The sequence below is a fragment of the Chrysochloris asiatica genome, unplaced genomic scaffold (assembly GCF_000296735.1).
Source record: "Chrysochloris asiatica unplaced genomic scaffold, ChrAsi1.0 scaffold00009, whole genome shotgun sequence".
NCBI lineage: Eukaryota > Metazoa > Chordata > Mammalia > Afrosoricida > Chrysochloridae > Chrysochloris > Chrysochloris asiatica.
The window spans coordinates 27,004,881-27,009,370 of record NW_006408527.1 but is presented as its reverse complement, the minus strand read 5'-3'; positions in this window follow the sequence as shown (position 1 = coordinate 27,009,370).

The window sequence follows — 4,490 nt, the reverse complement described above, 5'->3', positions numbered from 1 at the left end:
AAAAGTTTATGTTAGTGATTTTAGATATTCTAGAAATCACATTTTTAAAAAGGTAATTAAAACAGGTTTGTATTCTCAAAGAACATCTATTGACATTAACAAGAGTAGTAAAGGAGGCCTCATGGTGAAGGTAGGATCCGTGCTGTGCTTTATAGAAGGGTACAGTTTGGATATAAAGGCAGGAAGTATTTTACAGAAGAAATACAGCAAGGCAAAGATCTAGAGGCAGGACTGAGCATCTATAGACGAAGACTAAGGGGACTGGAGATGATTTAAAACATATTTTGGGGAACATTGAGGCCTGTGGCTAGTGAGATAAAGTTGGCTAAAATGATCCTGGTGTGGCGCTGGAGGATAGGCACTGGACCACAAGGTTGGTTTCAATCGCAAGGTGAATGGTTCAAACCCACCAGCTGCTCCTCGAAAACCGAAATCCTATAATGGTTACTATGAGTCAGAACCGACTCAGTGGCACTTAACAATATTACAGCCAATAAAATAATCTTTAAAAAAGAAGAGGTGCTTTGACTCAGGTAAGTTGTCAGTGAGAAGCTGATATATTCTTGAGAGGGGAGTGACTAGACAAAAAGCAATTTTCGTTTTTCATATTTCTGAACAGAAACTTTGTTTGTTCTTTATTATAAAGCACGAAATCATTTTGTAAGGCAGCAAAACATTTCATAATCGAACTTTGCCATATTCTGTAATATCCTTCTCTTCTAGAGATATTTGTTATGTTTGTCTTTAATTCCTGTTTTTATGCTCTAAGAAGTCTGCTTCTTTGCGCATAGTTATGGGTTAGAATTCTCAACTTCTATGAGGGAAACCTGGCTAGTTCTATTTCTGGTTAATGTTCCTCGTGCATAGCTACTACCCATATGTCGTTGGAGGCTGACGTGCTGCTCTGATGTTGAACAAGTTTCAGAAGAACTTCTAGACTAAAACAGACTAAGAAGAAGGCTTGGTGATGAGCTTCTAAAAATCAGCCAGTAAAACCTCTATAGATCAAAACTTTTAATCCTCACTTGATCGTGGGAAAGGCACCAAGCCAGATTGCATTTCATCCCATTTTGCATGGGTTTGCCTCAGTTAGAGACTAACTGGAAGCAGCTAGCAATATCTCTTTCATTATGCTCAGACTACTCAAATCTCTCAAATTTTGACTACAGTTTATTTTCCTGAAAACTGTATTGCTTTTGCTTTTTGATGTCCAATTACAGGGCTTAGGAGCCCTGGTAACATAACAGTTTAAGCACTCAACTGGTGGTTTGAACCCACTGAGTGTCTCCACAGGAAGAAGACCTGGTGATCTCCTCCCCAAAAGATGCCAGTTTAGAAAATCCCATGGTGCAGTTCTTCTCTGTCACATCAGGTCCTTATGAGTTGGAAATGGACTCGATGCCCACGCACAACAATCACAAATACTTAGAGAAGAGGAGAGAGTTGTATTTGTTGAGAGTTGTGTTTGTTGAGAGTTATGTTTCTACTGGGTTTGGGAATCTAGATGGGATTTTCCCAGGGAAGAGTTTTTCTACTTTCCGTGTTTCTACCAATGACCTCTCCCCAGACCATACATCGATCAATCTATTGTTCCATATCCACAGCAGCTGTCTGAACAGTGAAGGTGGAACTTGACAATGCTCAGACAGAAGTTAGCAGACACCCACCAGGCCTAAGTGTGTACGTAAGGTAAGAAAACATAAGAAGGAGTGTGTATGTGTGTGTGTGTGGGGGGGGGGTGTGGAACGGGAAAAAGATAGAGAACCTAGGAAAAAAAGGTGGTTAATGATAATAATAGCTAAAATCTATTGGATCTTAGTCACGATCCAGGCTGTATGTTGAGTGCTTTACATGTGTAATCCTCATACACGATTCTGGAGTGGGTATATCATTTGGCTGCTGTTCCAAAGTTCTAATATCGTTGACTGGCTTTCCAAATGAGCTTCTTCTATAAGACAGTTAGAGGTACATGAATTGTGGGTAAGGAAATAGAAATATTAAGGCAGATTTCATTGTCACTCACCTGGAGGAAGTAATTGAAGCCATGAAAATAAATATACTCTTCCAAAGTAGAGCATGTAGTGAGCAGGCCTGAGATGAACACAAAGCAATACTGACTTTTCCAGGAAGGTCAACCAGAATGTAAGTTAAAGAGGGATACTCAAGGGGGTCAGAAAGGGAAGAAATGTCCTATCACAGAAATGTGAGAAATTTTCATTTAAAAGAAAGCATAGATACCTTAAAGAGTATATTAACCAATAATATTAACTGAAATATCTAGCCAGCTGATATTGTTAGGTGCTGTTAAGTTTGTTCTGACTCATAGCAACCTTACACACAACAGAATGAAACATGGCTCAACCTGGCGCTAATCCAGTCATTTGTTTTGGTTAAGTGTCATTGACTTGGTTCCAACTCCCAGCAGCCTTGTATAAGGTTTCCAAGGCTGTACATCTTTGCAGGAACAGAAAGCCTCATCTTTCTCCTACAGAGTGGCAGGTGGGCTCAAAACACCGGCCTTGTGGTTCAATCCAGTCAGTAGGCGGCAAACATTGAGAAGTGGGGGAAAGCCGTTTGCATGCAGTGATCACTGTTTAATCCCCAGTTCTTAACCTGAATAACTTTATGAACTCTTGACACCATTTTGCTCCTATTGAGCACCCACGATTTCTATTGTTAGTCTTTCTGGAAGACCAATGGAAGATTGTAAGACATATGTGAAGTTCTAATTTTGTGAGATTCCTGTTCGTATGTTTCAGGAGAAGCCATTCTCATATCAAAACAATAGCTACTGGATATTACAATATAATATGCAATACTACCATGTGTTTGTCAGTCTGTCATTCTGTGGTAACTTGTATGCTGACCTACCATGATTATGTCAAATATCAGCAGGGCCATCCATGGTGGACAGACTAACATGGACTGGAAAGAAAGGCCTGGTGATGTATTTCCAAAACCTAGTCATAAAATCCTATAAAGCACAATAGAATAATGTCTGGTATAGTCTTGCAAGATGAACCCTGTAGATTGGAAGGCTTTCAAAATGCCTAATGACTGCAACAAGGGTTTCATGCAAGTCACTAATCATGAAGATGGTGCAGAACTGGGCATCTTGTGTTTTTATTTTGTTTGGTTATATGTAAGTTCACCATAAGTCAGAGCTGATTAGATGCCAACAACAAAAATATGTAATAAAAATAGCTTATTGGTTTTCCCTAATACGTTAATTAATTATCAGCCAAGACAATGTGCCAAGCATTGATTTAGGCTTTGGGAGATAAAGATGAGCAAGACTGTATCCTCTGCCCTTGAGGAAATCATAGTCCAAGAGAAAAGTTGACAATATGGTAAGTACTGCAATAGTGGTGATGGCTGTGTGCCACTGAGTCGGTTCCAACTCACAGAGACCCTTTGTAGGATTTCTGAGGCTATAAATCTTTATTGGAGCAGAAAGCCTCATCTTTATCCCATGGAGCAACTGGTAGATTTGAACTACTGACCTTGTAGTAAGCAGCCCAATTTGTAATCCGCTGTGCTACCAGGGCTCCTTAAATCCTGTAATAGAACTATGGAATCACCAAAGGGAATGAACACGTTTCTTAGAGTGTTGGGTGATGCTGCTGCTGCCGTGTGCCATGGAGTCGGTTCCGACTCATAGTGACCCTGTTCAGGGTTTCCGAGGCTGTAAATCTTTATGGGAGCAGAAAGCCTCATCTTTCTCCCACGGAACAGCTGGTAGTTTCGAACTGCTGACCTTGCGGTTTGCAGCCTGATTCGTAACCACTACGCTGTAAGATGTCACAAAGTAGATAAACCTATAAAATACCTGGACACTTTGCTAGGCAGAGAAAGAAAGAAGACTATAATGCTGTTTGGTTTTGGGTGTCATGAAGTAGAAGGCACATGTGACAAAGTAGAACTGTCTCAGAGGGTTTTCTCAGCTGGACTCTTTATTCAGGAGTCCTCATGTGGCATTGTAAGGTAAGCTTTGGACCACTGGTCACAAGGTTGGTAGTTCAAACCCTCTACCCAATCCTCAGAAATCCTTTTAGGGTCACTATGAGTCAGAACTGACTTCATGGCACTTAACAACAATGAGAGCATGACACCTTATGGCATCAAATCACCAGGTCTTTCTTACATGGAGTTCCTGAGTAGGTTCAAACTGCAAACCTTTTAGTTAACAGATAAGTGCCTAACCATTACATCACCAGGGCTCTTTATTATTGTAATAACTGGCCTTAATATTATATGTAGTTTTTTTTGGCTAATGCTGCTTTTTAACATTTTGATTTTATTTTCTCACCATTGTTGTTAAGTGCTGTGGAGTCAGTTCTGACTCATAGCAACCCTGTATAGGATTTCTGAGGAGTGGCTGGTGTGTTTGACCTGCTGACCTTGTTGCTAACAGTCCAGTGCTTATCCAAGGTCTTAACGTTGAACTTATGAAAACAGTATATTACTGAATTTTGAATAGACACAATTAC